Source organism: Cricetulus griseus, assembly GCF_003668045.3.
Source record: "Cricetulus griseus strain 17A/GY chromosome 1 unlocalized genomic scaffold, alternate assembly CriGri-PICRH-1.0 chr1_0, whole genome shotgun sequence".
Lineage (NCBI taxonomy): Eukaryota > Metazoa > Chordata > Mammalia > Rodentia > Cricetidae > Cricetulus > Cricetulus griseus.
Genome location: NW_023276806.1, coordinates 272,048,895 through 272,067,135, shown reverse-complemented (window position 1 = coordinate 272,067,135; position 18,241 = coordinate 272,048,895). Strand labels below are relative to the sequence as shown.

The 18,241-nt window shown below is 38.3% G+C and overlaps 1 pseudogene; it reads left to right on the top strand.

The window, feature by feature from the left end:
* Nucleotides 1-5,595: 5,595 nt before the first annotated feature.
* LOC100774177 overlaps nt 5,596-18,241 on the top strand; it is a 68,184-nt pseudogene continuing 55,538 nt past the window's right edge.

The following is an 18,241-nucleotide window of genomic DNA, read 5'->3' as shown; positions in this document are numbered from 1 at the left end:
ACCATTATTATAAGTATACAACATGTACCCAGTGTGAACAGGACAGAACCAGGGGACTGACTCCATCCAACCTATAAAGTTAGGTTTTATGCAACACTGTCTTCTGAATTTACTAGAGTGGGCTTTAACTTTCCCCTGATGTTGTTTTACCTGTGGTGTCAGTTTTCTCACTCCAAAAGTTTAATAATCTAAATAATTTAAGGGGCTGGAGAGATGCCTCAGTGCTTAAGAGTATTTGCTGCTTTTGTAGATAATCCAAGTTCAGGTCCAGCAGCCACCAGGTGACTCATAGTGGTCTGTAACTCTGCTCCAAGGGATCTCATCCCATTATCTGGATTCCATTGATATCCACATACCTGTGGCATTCATTTACACAGACACAAATACATACAGTAAAACTTTAAGGTCCCGTTTACCCAAATATCCACCTAAATGAATACCTCATATGGAAAAATTGATGAAATCATTTCCTGCAAAGACCAGATGTACAAGATAACTAAAAATGATTGCCCTCCCTACGTTTTATTATTCTCCTTCATGTTTTCACCATTCCTGTGTCCATGTAAGAGGTTGTATGTAATGTTCCCACTGAGGAAAAGACTTGGCTCTACCAAGAAGGATAACAAGGGGAAGCCGTACTACTTAGCAGCTAAGCCCTGCAAGTTATTGATTTGACCATTGGATGTCATCCATGCTCTGTGAAGCACCTGGCAAAGAACTTCTGTGGACAGGAATGCTGTTAATTAAAAGCAGCAATTTGTTTATTGCTTAGATGGCACACTGGTGGACTTCACAGTTAAATGGTGTGGAAATGGGAGTAAAACTCAATTTTTTTATTAGGCAGTATTTTAAGAAGTGCCCTAATAATGATTTCAGCAAAAAGGAGGCTGTATTCCATGAGACTGAAAACATGAATTTGACAGATCCAATGTTGAAAGTCAGCCAGTGGCTAATACAAACAGCTAACAGTCACATGGTGTGGCCAGAGATTCTGTTATTTTCTTTCTTCTGATTGAATTCATCTGAAATTTTAGATGGAGGTTTACTTCCTTTGTCTTCTGGGAACTTGAATTGTGTAAACCCATCCTCAAAATGTTTGGTCTTTTGATGTTGTTTATAACTTCCACAACATTATGTGGAATTTAATGGGGGCACTATTACTCAACTCTTTAAAAATTATCTCATTTTTACCTGTTAGGGATCCTAATACTTTTCAAAAGTTACTGCTTTACAGTATGTATTTATATGAGTGGTTGAGATGGCTCAGAGGATAAAAGTGCTTGCTATAAAGATTAACATGAATTTGATCCCTGAAACTCATAAGGCAGAAGGAGAAAACTGACTCTCAGTTCTCTTTTATAATAGGAGGCTATCCTATGATATCCACGTGTAATTTATGGCATATTGAGTACCTGCATGCACACATAAACACACACACACACACACACACACACACACACACACACACACACACGCACGCACGCACGCACGCAACAAATTACAATTATACAAAACCAGGCATTGATGCAGTTTCTCTCTTCAATAATCAGAATAAACTGAAACACATAAACTAAAAACTAACAAACCCATTTTCATCATATGGATCTATCACCCTTCTCCACCTCATAAATTCTATATCTTTCTTCTTTCACAGAAAACTGCTGTGACATTTGTGTATGTGTATTAGGACCTTTACTTAGTGTCTCTGTGTCTATGCCAATATTATCATTTAAGGAAAATGAAGGAAGGTAAACTTTTACCTTGGACATGCCTTGGCACAACAGAAAGACACTCACTGGTCTGGGTTGCTAACGAGAAAGAACAAAAATCATTTTACATCTATCTCCTTACTCCCTCTTGATTTCAAGTAAGATTTAGAGTGTTATTTCCTTCCTTGAAAGCTAGGCTTTCAAGGTCCTCAAAGTCTTTATTGGTAGCAGAAGACTGCATAAATACAGGCAATTCAGGTTAGTATCACCTTGTAGCTATGTAGAGAAGTTTATTTTGTCTTCATTAGGGAATACTCACATGGCAATAGGCTAACACATGATTTCATTTCTTTAATTCCATTATTATTTGATTTTTTTAAGAAAGGGGAATTATACTTTTGTTGAACTAACAGGCTTTAATGAGTACTAACTGCTTGGTCTGTCCTTGCTCAGTAAATAAAACATTAGATTACATACAAAAGGTTATCAGGGACAAAAGTCAAGCAACCTGGCTCTGCCTTGAACAGGATCCATTGCAAGAGGTCAGCAGCATTAATGAGTGTTGCTTTTGGCTAGGAGCAAAATACTGAAGTGCAAGCAGGTGTGGCTTTTTTATTTTAATTTGAATAATTCTCAAAGAAAAGGGCAAACACATTTTTTCTTTTTTTCTTTGAATTAGAAAGAAGATTGTTTTACATGTCAATCCCAGTTCCCTCTCTCCTGCTTCCTCCCCTACCACCCCTCCAACTAAAACCCTACCTATCAGGTACCCTTTCTGCTCCCCAGGGAGGGTGAGGCCTTCCATAGTGGGTCATCAGAGTCTGTTGTATCCTTTGGGATAGGGCCTAGGCCCACCCCCATGTGTGTTGGCTCAGGGAGTATCCCTCTATGTGGAATGGGCTCCCAAAGTCCACACCTATGCTAGGGATAAGTACTGATCTACTACAGGAGGCCCCATAGATTTCCAAGGTCTCCTCACTGACACTTGAGTTCCTGGGGTCTGGATCAGTTCCCTGCTGGTTTCCCAGCTATCAGTCTGGGGAGCAAGAGCTCCCTGGTGTTCAGGTCAGCTGTTTCTGTGGGTTTCACCAGCCTGGTCTGGACCCCTTTGCCCATCACTCGTTCTTCTCTGCAATTGGATTCCAGTTCAGTCCAGTGATTATGAAGGGACCAGCTCCCCCCCCCCCCATTTTGGCAGCCATAACAGCCGAACACATGCTTGTCTGAACTTGTCTTGGTCACTAGGAGGTCTGATGCCTGCCCAGTGGCAAGAAACCAATCAGAAGTTAGCTTGTGGTGCTATGCTTTACGGCTCTGGGTGTGCACAGCAATGACATGCAGAGCATAACAACCACCCTGGGAGGTCCTATGGGCCATAACAACCAGTTGACCAATCAACACAAGGCAAACCCTCCAAACCTGGAGGCACACCAATCCTGAGCCTGTGCATACCCCTAGACACTCCCCTTACACTGCCCTATAAGATCTCTATGCAGATGCTTCGCAGGGTCCTTTCCTAGTCATCCTCCATGGTGGATGGATGGGAGGCCCGAGCTAACATAGGGTTAGCTGATTAAACAACTACAATAAAGCCTCATGCAGTTTGCCTCAAGCTTTCAACTCTGCCTGGTGATTGGGGTGACCACGGTCCTGGACCGAGATCCTGGGGTCTTTCAATTAGTTGTGGGTGTCTGATTCTACTTCTAGCAGTTGCTGGATGAAGGCTATAGTATGGCATATAAGACAGTCATCAATCTCATTATCAGGGGAGGGCATTTAAGGTAGCCTTTCCTCTGTTCCTTAGATTGTTAGTTGGTGTTATCTTTGTAGATCTCCAGCCCTTTCCCTAGTGCCTGATTTCTCTGTAATCCTAAAATGTCTCCCTCTATTAGGGTATCTCCATTCTTGTTTTCTTCTATTCTTCCCCCGACTCAACCTTTCTGCTCCCTCATGTCCTCCTCACCACTCCTCTTCTCCCCTTCACATTCTCCTAGCTCCCTCTCCCCTCCTCCCTTGCTCCCAACTTTCTCAGGAGATCTTGTCCCTTTCCCCTTCTCTAGTGGACCATGTACATCTCTCTTAGAGTCCCCTTGTTTACTAGCCTCTCTGGCAGTGTGGATTGTAGGTTGGTATTCCTTTATTCTATGTCTAAAATCCACATATGAGTGAGGACATACCACGTTTGTGTTTTTCTGATTGGGCTACCTTGCTCAGAATGGTTTCTTCTAGTTCCATCCATTTTCCTGAAAATTTCAAGATTCCATTGTTTTTTCTGCTGAGTAGTACTCCATTGTGTAAATGTACCACATTTTCTTGGGCAAACACATTTTTTTTTATTTGAATTACAAACAAGATTGAATTACATGACAATCTCAGTTCCCTCTCCCTCTCTTCCTCCCCTACCACCCCCCCCCCCATAAAACCCAACCTATCGAATATCCTTTCTTCTATTCTTCCCCTGACTCAACCTTTCGGGCAAACACATTTTTAAGTTAAGTTTTTTCACATTGTATTGAGATTTCCATGGCCTATGTTAATCACAAGCTGATGATGTTTAGGTTTGTTCAGGTTTACAGTGTTACTCTAAAGTTCATATTTCTGAATTTCTCATATAAAGACAAAGTGATAAAAGTGTGAGAAAGAGAACCAGGTGAAGAGATGAAGGTGCTGAGTGCACTGCTTCTACAACAGAGCTCTGGGATTACAGAGAACAGTGGTCTCCCCAACCGGAGAATTCCAGAGAGCCAGCAGAGCTTCTTTGTGGTGTGTCCTCTCATATACCTTCCTTGCTGGGTACCAGGGCAGTTACCGAAAGAATACGCTATTTTATAACTGAGGACAAGGGATCCACTTTGGAGTTACTGTGTAGAAACCTGCAATGAAAATTGAGCTTTGCCGGAGCTAATGAACAAAAGAAAATAAATCATGATCATGCAAATAACTATGGTGCTAAACATGGTATATGATTAAACCATGGAGAGGTCTGGAGAGATGGCTCAGAGCTCAAGAATGCTTCTTTTAATAAAGGACTACAATTAAGTTCCCAGCACCCAAATGGCATCTCACAACTGTCTGGAACCCCAGCTCCAGAGAGTCTGATGACCTCTTTTGGCCTCTGGAGTTACTGCATGCATACACATAAACTCAAGAAAGCTCACATACAGAAAATAAAATAAAACTGAAAACGGTGATTTGCCTAAGAAGGAAAGTTGTAACTCACCAAGTTGCCCCCCAAAATGAAAAGTTGGTACGATTAAAGGAAGCAGTTTTTCTCAAGGTCACTATGCCAGTCACTTTGTACTTTTCCTAAATGACAAAAATTTCAGATTTAATGGTTGATTGTGGGAAGAAATGTGCATAACTGCTTGAGTACAGTGAAGACTTACATCTGTTTAGAGTATTCTTAGCATTTCATTGGAGTTCACTTAAAAAGTTCTACCTCTTCCTAGCTAGATGCCTCAGTGGGTAAAGATGCATCTATACAAAGCTGACAGCCTCAGTTCAATCCCGCTGACTCATAATGAAAGGAGAACAGTGATTCGTATAAGGTGATTTCTCATTTTCAAATGTGTGCTGTGGTATACACACACACACACACACACACACACACACACACACACACCCCACAACCCCCCCCCCCCGGCCCCACACACACCCCATGCTGGTATGGTTTCCCACTGCAACAGCAGTGACTTGATTTGACAAAAGACATCTTCTTTAAAGTCTATTGGAATGATCAGTCAAGTTGATTCACAGGTCTTGTTGCTGTTTCTCCATGACAGAAGACAGCAAATTGCCAGGACAATAAATTACAAAGGTTCTTCCACTTTACCAAAGAGAAAACCTCATGAAGTCATGATGATTATCTATTCAATCTTTTGCCCAGATGGTGCCAACAGCAACATGGATGCTGGAGAGCTGTTCATTGGGCAGTTTCAGAGAGCTAGCTGGTTCTGGTAGTATGGAAGAAGGTAAGCTGGTGGGCTGATCCAGGGCTTTGAGGTGTCCCTTCCCAACATCTAACTGGTTCATAAACTGCTGGAGCAGTGGAAGGAACCAGTCCTGCAGAACCAAAGCTGTAGGATTCCTATGACTAAGAACAATGGCAGAATGTCCTGGTGAGGGTCCAGTATTGATAGTGGAGCAGAACCTAGAGGCCTCGAACAATACCAATGATTCATTGCAATCGAGATTTGCAAAGCAAAGCTGCTTGAACAACAACAACAAAAATACACTGTGTGATACACCATGGCACACTACAAATTTCACAGTGAAATCTTTGTTTGTTTTGCTTTAATTTTTATTTTCTTTTGGGAGGGTAGAGGGCAGATATGGATAGCCTGGGAGATAAGTGGGATTGGAGTGCATGATTCACAAAAAATGATTTAAAAATATGAAAAAAGAAAAATATAAACTTTACACTTTTGTACTGCTTGAACAGATGGCAAGTCAATTTTCAATTGCGCTATTTTAAAGGCACAGAAGAGAAAAGATATTTTCTATAATTGTCTTAATTATATTTCCAAAGTGATTCTTTTAACATTTGACAACAGAGCAGTGTAAGATTACTAGAAGTCAAAATGAGAAACATATATGATTTAATAAAGTTGACTTTGGGCTTGATAACCATTTGAAGCATCTAATTTAATTAATTGGCGATTTTTTGCAGTTATCCTCTTTTATCTTTGCCTACTCAAGGGTTAACTTTAAAAATTAATGTAAGGGAAGAAGACTATAAAAATAGTTCAATTAATAAAATGTTCTCCATCCAAGCATGAGGACCTGAGTTCAGTCCTCATAATCCCCGTTTGTAGGCAGAAGTTTCTGTCCCACAGCCAATCACAAATAACCACTCAGATACTTAATACTAAATGTAAATTCATAGCCAATAGCTCCAGCTTATTACTAACTAGCTCTTATAGCTCAAATTAACCCATTTCTATTAATCTATGTATTGCCACATATTTCGTGGCTTTACCTGTCCTTCAGCATGTCTTGCTCCCTCTGTGTCCCCCGGCAACTCCACTGATTCTGTTCTTCTTCCTCCCAGCATTCTCTGGATATTCTACCTATACTTTCTGTCTGGATACTGGCCAGTCAGTTCTTTATTAACCAACAATAGTAATATATATTCAAAGTACACAGAAGGATTATGCCAGGGCACCCGTTAAAAGAAAAAAAAAAAAGACCTAGTTTACTTATGACTCCAATTCTGTATTGGAGGAGACAGGAGATCCCAGGACACCATTACACTAGCCAACTCAGCATCTTTTGGAGGCAACACAAAAATAAATTAAAATATTAATTACCTTATTTCTATGGTGAATATCTAACTCCCAGCATGTCTTTGTGTTACTGTTAGACTAAGGAGAAGAAATTGACTTAGAGGAGGAAGAGTCAGCTTAAGAAAAGGATGCATCCTGCCTGACATTTCTGTTGGTCTGAATAAATTTAGAATCGCCATTAGCCACCTTAAAATAGGAGCTGACAAATAAAATATGAATAAAATTACTTAACAAAAACAATCATAAGAGGTATGTATACCATTTCTACAACTTACCCAGTGTAGTGATCAGACCCAGATGTGGTTAAGCCAGAGCTTCATTTAGGTGACTGGCTTCAGCAACTGTAACAGATACCAAATAGTCAAGATTTTTTATTCTTTTTGAGACAATATGTCTTGTATACCACCAGGACAGGCTGAAAGTGACTTTGCATTTGAAGATGACTTTGATTTTGATCCTCCTGAGTACCTGTGATGTGTATATGTGTATGCACATGCACATATGTGCAAATGAGTGTTTATTAGTTGCCATAGGTTGACAGTGGGTATCTTCTATAATTGCTCCCCGTTTTACTTTTTGAGAGAACTTGGATGTAATTCAGCAAGAATGTCTGGCCACTAAGCTGTGAGGATCTAGCTATTTCCATTCCTCCCCTCAGTATTCAGGCTACCAAGGTTCCCAGCATTTAGGTGCATAATGGGGCACAAACTCAGTTCCTCATGTTTTTGTGACACTCTCCTTATGAGCTGAGCCATCTCCAGTTCCATAATGGTTTTCTCAAGTTGTGTGAGTTATCCATGACTCTCATACTCTCTGAGAGTAGACGATGATTCTGGTGACTTCTGAAGGACAATGGTAAATGAATGCCACATCTTTATGTGGTGTCATAGGGCATAAGCCCTTCTGACATGAACTCATGACAGGTTATCAGTTTCTAGATGTACACTGAGGTTGGTTTTCATTGAAGGTGAGCTTGTTTCTAGTTTAAGCTATCTCAAAGAATTAAAGCTTATCCAGAATAATGCATGTATAATAGATAAATGGTAAAACAGAACTAACAATGTTGACCATCCACCTGTTACTTATTAGTTACAGTTAAAGCTCTGTGGGGTTATTGCATAATTTCTATATTTGAGGAGTTATTTAGACACAGGCAAGTGAAGTTCGGCTTACAAACGTCTTGGCATCAGGAGAACTTATTATGCACAGTGGATAATCAATCACTTATGACAACCATGAACAGGAAAACAACTCTTGACAGAAATGAGAGTATCAGGAAGTTATCTGTTCACTAGTCAATATGTTTAGGACTCTTAACAATGACAGTATCTCCTTAGATTTCACACATTTTCTTGGTTCAGGACATGGATTCACTCAAATAGAGCTGCTTGTCATTAACATTGTCCTCTTTATGGATTGCCTATTTCATTATGATATTATATTTCTTTTCTTTCACGTTTTTTGCCCCTTGTCCATAGTTATGTATCTAAAAGTATTATTTGTCTCTCTCTATTCATCAAGTGTACTGCCCCTTGCTCACCTATACAAAGTATTTCCACTGATAGTTTGCATTTTCATCTATTAACAATAGTCTGAAGATATAAGGACAATTATAGGAAAGTTCCCTACAGCTATGTACCCCAGGTTTCATAATTAAAAGCACGGCAAGGGACTTTGGAACTTACATTGAAGGTATAATGCTGAACAATCTTTCTTTCCCTACTTTAAAAAGATTATCTTGATGTCACCATGCGCAGAAGGTATGTGATGGGAATAGGTGGCAGATAAATACGTTTAAAATTGGCTTTTCTGTTTAATGTAATAGTTTCAATTCTATTTCTGAACCTCTGGTAAAGTTTACATCATTATCTTCGTTATAAACTTCATCAATCTAAACTTCCTGTTATATGTAGTTATACACTACCATGCCAACTATATCCTCTAAAGCATTTGCATATGTGGCTTGGGGGTTCATTCTTTTCTGTATAGTTTTCTATTCTAAGTTTCATATTCTATATGTAGTATAAGCATATACAAAACTAGGTCCATACCTTGTGTTCACTATTCCATGGAATGAATTATAATAATAGAGCTACAAAACAATTTATCAATTTATTTCTATCATTCAAAGATTTTAGATGTATCCCATCTTCCAAGCAATTAACAAAAATATTAGGTACAAAGTCTGTGCCAGGCGCTAAAGCATTACTGAGATGTAACAGTAACCATTTATGTATCTTATGTCTTTGGTTTTGTACTCTGAAGTATTGCAATGGTGCCAAATAAAAGAGTACCTAATGTTGACATTTACTTCAAAGGATGAAGGGCCTCTTCATAGATTTGGGTAAAGCACCAATCAGCAAAACAAACAAACAAAAAAAATCCTGCTTCTTCACCAAAGCAATGGCTTGATGAATTAGGACCATACATGGGGTTGCTTATTCCCTAATTGCATACAAAGCTCTAACACCCAGAAACTTGGGACCTTGAACTTACTAATGTAATATGGTTTCAATTTTCTCCACAAGCATTGCCAAACTCTGGATTTAAGCCTCAATATTTTATCCAGCAATTTGAAGCTAGACACCAGAGGACAATCCACAGTAATTCAGAATCAAGGAAGACTAAATGGTTTAAATAATGAAGAGATTTCTGCCAGTACAAACTAATGTGATTATCTCCTTTAGCCTCCTGAATACTTAACCTACCCAATTATGTTCACTTGGTGCTTTAACCACAGAATAAACACAAAAACAACAACAACAACAACAGCAAAACAAATTGCTATGTGTGAGATTTAGCAATGAAATAATGGCACATTCTCATTTTTAGATGTGGCAATTCTAGTCTTTGTGTTGCTTCCTTTCAAAAGGAACATTTCAAACATTTAAGAATGGAGTTTTCAAACTGAGCATTCCAGCACTCATGAGGCTGAGGTATGACGATCTCTGTGAGTTCAGGGCCAGCCTAGAGAGAGTCCCAGCACACCCAGAGCTGTGTAATAAGAGAGACCCTATCTCAAAAAGATGGAGATAGATAGATAGATAGATAGATAGATAGATAGATAGATAGATAGATAGATAGATATTTTGAGAAAAAATGTTTGATCTTTGCTATAATGGTTGTTTGACCCCAAATAAGTCCAATGTCATAATTTTTCCATTTAGTTAATAGAATAAAGAAGATATTTTACTTGATGCCTCCTAACTGTCATCAGTGCTGTGATGATTGAATGTTATGTAAGGCTCTACAAACTAAAAATACCATAGAAAATGGTCATATTATATAGAGTGGAATTCTACACTTTGTTGTTTCTCCTTCAATATGAAAATATGTCAAGGTGCAGAATATGCAAAAGATCATAGAATGAGAATGAAGTTTTTGGGTTCAGCTCTGCTCAAACATTCAAGAGCTCTGACATCATCACTGACATCCTTAAAACAAAATAATAAAAATAAGCTGACAACTTTACCAGATACAGTAAAGAAATGGTATCACCCCATCCCAAGTCTGGAGGAAAAAACAGAGAAAAATACAGCTCACAGACGAAGTTTAACTGACAAGTTCTTGAAATCTATAAAGTCATATTCATGTTTGAATGATTACTTCCAGAAAATTGACTATAAGTTATCTTAAAAATGACAAGTTGTTACTGCCTGCTAGAGTTAAAGGAGACCCAAACACACAGACATACACACACACAATGAGGGAAGAGTCTCATTACAGGAATACTGCTTTGTTTTGGTAAGAATCTTACCTGGCCATGGTTCCATCAGGGAAAGAGGCAAAGATTGTGGAAGCAATAGCCATTGAGATCTGTCAAATCAGAACTCTCTTCAGAAAAAACCCTAAACTCCTAAACCCAGAGTTAGAGAGGCTAGGTTCTCTAAAAGTCAAATTTAACTTTTTCTTTTTCTCAATTTGTCTACAGATTCAAAAACCATCTAAATAAAATATTTCTGATTTTTTTTTAGATATTGTTAAAAAGACTCTAGAACTTGTATGGTGAGGCAGAACACTTGAAATAGCCAATGTAATCCTGAAAAAGAAAAGTAAGAAGGTTTATTTTTACCTGATTTGGAAGTTAGTCATAGAGATACTGTAATCAATACAGTATTATACTGTTGCAGTAATAGACACATGGGTCAATGCAACAGAATGGAGAATCCAAACACAGATAAATAAGAATAATCAACTAATTGTTCACACCAACACAAGCACACTGAGAAGGATGCTCTTTCTAACAATGCAAACTGACCTCTGCCTAAAGCAATGAGCTGAAGAAAGAAAATGCTCATCACAAAACTGGACCAAAATGGACCTGCAACCCCCCCAAGGGAAAAACTACAAAACTGGTAGGAGAAAATAGAGATCTCCATAAACTTGGGTTTGGATATTAATTTGTATACATATAGAAAAATCATTTCTGAAACCTAAAAATGGTGAGTTGGATATATATGAGGCTTTACAAAAGACACTGTTGAAGGAACAAAAAAGAGATAAACCACAAACAGGGAGAAAGTATTTGCAAAATACACAGCCAATAAAATACCTGTCAAATTTGCAAATAATTCAATCATTCCACTGTAAGGAAACAAACAACCCTCTCAATATATAGATGAAAGTGATGAAGGCACATCTTGGTGAGATGATACCCAGATAAGGCTCATGTGAAAAGATGGTCAACATCATTTGTAATTAAGATGCTCAAATTAAAGCAGTGAGGATATACAATTACACACCCATTAAAGGGCTAAACTCCAAAACTTTCTCAGCATCTATCACTGGCTAAGAGAACAGCTAGAGCTCTCACTCCTTGCTAATGGGGATCAGCAAGTGGTCCTGAGTCTAAACAAAGCCTCTTGGCAATTTGTTATGAATATAAATATAACTGTCCTGTATGACTATGTGACTAAACATTTTTATCTGTAATTATCCAACTACATAGAAAGTGTACTCACACAAAAACCTGCATACAAATGCTTTCAGCAACATTGTTCATTCCCTAGAACATGAAAACAATAACAATGCCCTTGACAGGATGAATTTATAAACAAACTGTGAAACTTTGGTACAAATAAATACTTTTTACAGTGACGAAAGGACAAGAACTTTCAATCCCCATGATATGCAGATGAATATTAAATGTGTTTTTCAGTGAAAGAATCAAATAGGCTGTAGACTCTGTGCCTTAATTCAAGTAACATGCTCTAAGTAGGAAAAGGATAGAGGTGAGAAATGAGCTGATGGCTACCATAGATTTCCTACTACCTCAACAGTATATGGGTGAGATCAAAGCCCTCAACACATGGGGCTTCGGAAGATATACAAGATCTAAATGTAGAAAGTTATAGGGATATAATTATTAAGTAATCACATATGTAAGTCGTACATCTCTCACACAAAAAAACATTAGCTCATGTAGATGCTTCCTTCTCAAAGTGTATCATTTACAATGTGCTTTTCTTTTGATGAAGAGCACAGGAAAAAAAAAGTAAGTGAGATTTTACCATAATGAAAATTGCTATGCCAGGGTACCATCATCAGTGCATATTCATGTTAATAGAATGTACCTGTAACATGTGATTTAAGTTAAACCATGATCATGTCATGCTGACTTCTTGACTGAAAGATTCACAGGCAGACTATCTATGAATGAACTTTTGTCCTCTTTTTTTCACAATGAGCATTTTCCTACCATCAAAGAATTAATATTAACCTCTATTGGGAATGCTTTACTTAATGGCTGTTCTCAAGGTCATAAGGTTTACCATAAAATCAGCTTTTTACTGCTTCACTTTTTCCTTGCAAGGGAGTGAGGAGGACAGCCAGCTTCATGTCTGGGAGCTTTGGAGGACACTTGAAGTAAGTACTCTGCAGCCCTTAGTGCTCCTCTGTCCACATCAACAAGTTTAAGTACATATGACAATTGACCAATATCAATACTACAGGTATGAGGGTTTGGATATGAAATATCCCTGAAAGGCTTATATGTTAGCTACTCTACTCCAGATAGTGATAGCATTGAGAGATGATTGTGACAACAATGGGTCACTACATTAATGATTCGATAGTGAAATGGCCTATGAGGAGGTGTGCTCTATTCGAAGAAGTAGGTCTAAGAGGTTGTGCCTTTCAAAGTTACATCTTGACCTCTATTCCTTCTCCTCTTCTAGTTCCTGATGCTTAATGAACAGTTTCCCCCTGTTTGCTTATTCACTATGTTCTACCTATCCATAGGCCCATAAAAATGTCCCTAGCTGGCCATCAACTGAAAGCTCTTAAGTAGTGAGGCAAATGTAGCTTTCTTTCTTCACGTTCACTTTCTCTGTCTTTGAATTTTTCTTTTTTTTCAAATAAAACACAAATGACCAACACAAATTATTTGTACCAAGAAATAGACTACTGTTATTCCTATGATTCCCCCTATAAAATTTTGATATTGGCTATCAGGATGCATTTGGACATGCTTGATTTCAAAGGCGTAGGCTGAATCAAATTAAGAGTCTTGAAACAGTAACTGGTAAAATTTTAGAGAACCAGAATGCTGATAGGTATGCAGACAGTTAGGCCTGTGCTCATGAGCTTTCAGATAAAAATGACAACTCTACTGGTAATAAGACTAAAAGGCATCTTTAGGGCATGAAAGCAAAGAATGTGTCTGTCTGTGTTTTGCATATTCCTTGATATGGAGGGTGTCTATGACCACCATGGCCAGCTGAATAGTGAACCATAGGAGAAAAGAAAGCAGTTGAATCCAACAGGACTAAGTAACTAGTGTTGTTTCAAGCTTCAGGAGTCTGACCCTGAGTTGTTCATTTTAGGCCTATTTAAGCATAGCACAATGGGTTGAAAATTTTCCTGATGATGATGAACTCAACCCTGTGTGCACAATAAAAATAATACATAAATTTCATTGTAAGTAAGCTAAATAAAAATTAAACATGGTTACCTTGAAATGTTTTGTAAAGCACATATAACACCTTTCATAAAGATGGCTTCTATAGGTTGATTGAGAAGAACAAGCTTATGATAAAGGAGCTGGAGGAGGATCCAGTGTGGTCTTCAGTCACATAGGTATCTCAAAGTTCAACAGGCTAGAATGCATACACATCTACTCCTAGCCATCTGGGCAGATAACAAGTTATGCCTTCCTTCCCTTGAAGGAACATGCCTGTGTGATAGCATTCTTGGTTCCTCTAGTGCATATCTATGAGCATAGGGACCTCCAGTCTCCGACAGTTTGAGACCCCATGTGAGGCTTTGGTTAAAGATCATGGACTAATCTGGTGGAGGAAGGTATAAGGTAATCACATAATTGAATATCTGGAATGGAGTTTCATGGCTGCTTTTAGCCACATTTACAGTGAGAAGTAGGAAACAAGAACAGGGAGACACCAGTTTTTCCGGAAGAGAAGCATATGAAATATTGGAACCTTGAAATATGTGTCTACCCAAGAGATCAGTGCCATTAAAATGAAGATAATTACTTTAAAGTGTGGTGATGGGAACAGTGTCCCAATGGTCATTCAGGACTCATTCACACTGTAATCACTCATTCACCCATATTCCTTTTTTAAATATTTTTAACTCATTGGAAAGATTTCATTTTGAGAAAGGATCTCCATGCTACACTGATCTCTCAGAACCACCTTTCTATTCAGACTTTCCTTTGGGCCACAAATAGCAGCACAGAGACATTATTAATTATGAAGGCCCCGCCTTCTACCCACTACCTCTTATAACTTTTTTTCTTTTCACTTTTCGAGACAGGGTTTCTCTGTATTGTTTTGGAGGCTGTTCTGGAACTTGCTCTCTAGACCAGGCTGGTCGCAAACTCACAGAGATCCACCTGGCTCTGCCTCCTGAGTGCTGGAATTAAAGGCATGTGTCACCAAAGCCTGGCTGCCTCTTATAACTTAAATTAACCCATATTTTACTAATCTATATTCTACCACATGGTATTATGTCTCTTCCATCTTGCACCTCGTGTTTCATCTCTGTGTTTCCTGGTGTCTTTCTCACACCTTGATTCCTCTTCCTCTTTCTTTCACTCCCCAGAAATTCTGCCTCTACCTCATGCCTAGCTATTGGCCATTTAGCTTTTTGATTGATTACACCAATCACAGCAATACACTTTCCCATTGTGTACAAATACCCCACAACATTTTCCCTTTTTGACTAAATAACAAGGAAAGGTTTGAACTCTAACATAGTAAAACTATATATAGTAAGAACAATTATCAACTCGTGGTTCCCCCTCTGCCCTGACCTCTACTGAAGTGAGTGTCACCTCTGTTCCCACCTGAATCCCTCCATCACCCCTTCCTTAGATCTTTCTGGGCATGCTCCTGGCATAGAGTAGACCTGCCCAGACAGGGAGGACCTCCCTGAGTCCAGAACTCTGCTGTTCCCCCTGTGTCCTGAACTCTGATGAAGAGAGGCCAGACCATCTAGAGCTGTAGACACTGAAGTCTAGGGCCACGTATGCCACTGAGTGACAAAAAATCATAAAGAGACCCCACCTGTACCCACTGGAAGAAGAGATGGGAAGACAACAGAATATAAACACTCAACAACAGAAAGACCAATATGACACCATTAGAATCTAGGGACTCCACACCAACAAGACCTGAAAAGCACAACACAGAAGAAGAAGAAGAAAAAGAAGGAGAAGAAGAAGAAGAAGAAGAAGAAGAAGAAGAAGAAGAAGAAGAAGAAGAAGAAGAAGAAGAAGAAGAAGAAGAAATGGACTTAAAAATCTACTTTATGAAGATATTTGAGACCCTTAAAGAAGTAAAGATAAAATCTCTTAAAGAAATAGAAGAAAAAATGAACAGAAAATTCAAGAAATAAGTAATTATCTTAAAGAATCAAAAGAAAGCTAAGAAAAAATCCCAAACAAGTGAAGGAAGCAATCAAAACAGTTCAAGGCATGAAAGCTGAAATAGAAACAATAAAGAAAACACAGAATGAGGGATGCTGGAAATGGAAAGGCCAGATAAACAATTAGGAACTAAGGATGTGAGTATAACCAATAGAATACAAGAGATGGAAGGGAGAATCTCAGTTGTTGAAGACTCGCTAGAGAATATACAGATATCGACCAAAGAAAATCTCTCAATTCCAACAAAACCTACTACAAAATATCCAGGAAATATGGGACACTGTGAAAAGGCCAAACCTAAGAATAATAGGTATAGAAGAAGGTGAAGAAACACAGCTCAAGGGTACAGAAAACTTATTTAACAAAATTATAGAAGGAAACTTCCCCAACCTACAAAAGGATATGCCTATGAAAGTACAACAAGCTTACAGAACACCAAATAGGCTGGACCACAAAAAGAAGTCCCCTCATCACATAATAATCAAAACACCAAAAGAAAAAATATTAAGAGCAGCAAAGGAACAGGCCAAGTAACATATAAAAGGCAGACCTCTCAGAATTACTCCAGACTTCTCAAAGGAAACTTTGAAAGCCAGAAGATCCTGGATAGATGTCCTACAAATGCTAAGGGAACATGGATGCCAACCCATACTATTGCACCCAGAAAAGTTCTCAATCACTTCAGATGGAGAAAACAAGATATTCCATGACAAAACCAGATTTAAACAAAACATATCCACAAATCTAGCCCTACAGAAAGTACTGGAAGGAAAACTCCAATGAAGAGAACCATGTTCACACAAACATAGGAAATAGATAATCCCACTCTCCCAAACACCAGAAGAAAAAAGAGGGGGAAATCCATACAATAACACCACCAACAATAAATCCAAAACAAACAAGAGCCAACAATCAATGGACATTAATATCCCTCAATGTCAATGGTCTTAACTTGCCCATAAAAAGATACAGACTAACAGACTGGATATGAAGACAGAATTTATCCTTCTGCTGTATACAAGAAGCACATCTCAACTTCAAAGACAGACACTACCTCAAAGTAAAGGTTTGGGAAAAGATTTTCCAATCAAATGGACCCAAGAAACAAGCTGGTGTAGCAATCCTAATATCTAACAAATTGGACTTCAAACTAAAAATCAGTAAAAAGAGATGAAGAAGGGTATTTCATACTCATCACAGGAAAAGTCCATCAAGATGAAGTCTCAATCCTGAACATCTTTGCCCCAAATATGAAGGCACTCACATTTGTAAAGAAAACATTTCTAAAGCTCAAACCACACATAAAACCCCTCACACTTATAGAAGGATACTTCAACACCCAGCTCTCACCACTAGACAGGACCACTAGACAGAAACGTAACAAAGAAACAAAGGATCTAACAGAAGTTATGACACAATTGGGTTTAACAGATATCTATAGAACATTCTATCCAAACACAAAAGATAATACCTTCTTCTCAGTGCCACATGGAACCTTCTCTAAAATTGACCACATACTTGGCAACATAGCAAACCTCCACAGACACAAAAAAATTGAAATAACCCCCTGTATCTTATCAGACCACTATGCTTTAAAGTTAGAATTCAACAACAACACAAAATAGCAGAAAACCTACAAACTCACAGAAATTGAATAATGCCCAATTGCACCATTCCTGGGTCAAGGAAAAAAAAAGAAATTAAAGACTTCCTAGACTTTACTGAAAATGAAGACACAACATACCCAAACACTCTGAAAGCAGTCGTAAGAGGAAAGTTCATAGCACTAAGTGCCCACATGAAGGAACTAGAGAAGAGTCATACTAGAGAATTGACAGAACAACTGAAAGCCCTAGAACAAAAAGAATCCAACTCACCAAGGAGGAGTAGATGCCAGGAAATTATCTAATTGAGGGCTGAAATCAATAAAGTAGAAACTAGGAAAACATTACAAAGAATCAATGAAACAAAGAGCTGGTTCTTCCAGAAAATCAACAAGATACACAAATTTATATACAAACTAACCAAAAGGCAGACAGAGAGCATGCTAATTAACAAAATCATTAACATTATAGGAACATAATAGGAAAAGGGGATATAACAACAGACACTGAAGAAATCCAGAGAATCATCATGTCATACTTTGAAAACCTGTACTCAACAAAATTCAAATATCTAAAGGAAATGGACAATTTTCTGGATAGCTATCACCTACCAAAATTAAACCAAGAACACATAAGCAACTTAAATCAATCTATAACCCCTAATGATATAGAGGCAGTCATCAAAAGTCTACCAACCAAAAAAAGCCCAGGGCCAGATGGCTTCATTGCAGAATTCTACTAGAAATTCAAACAAGA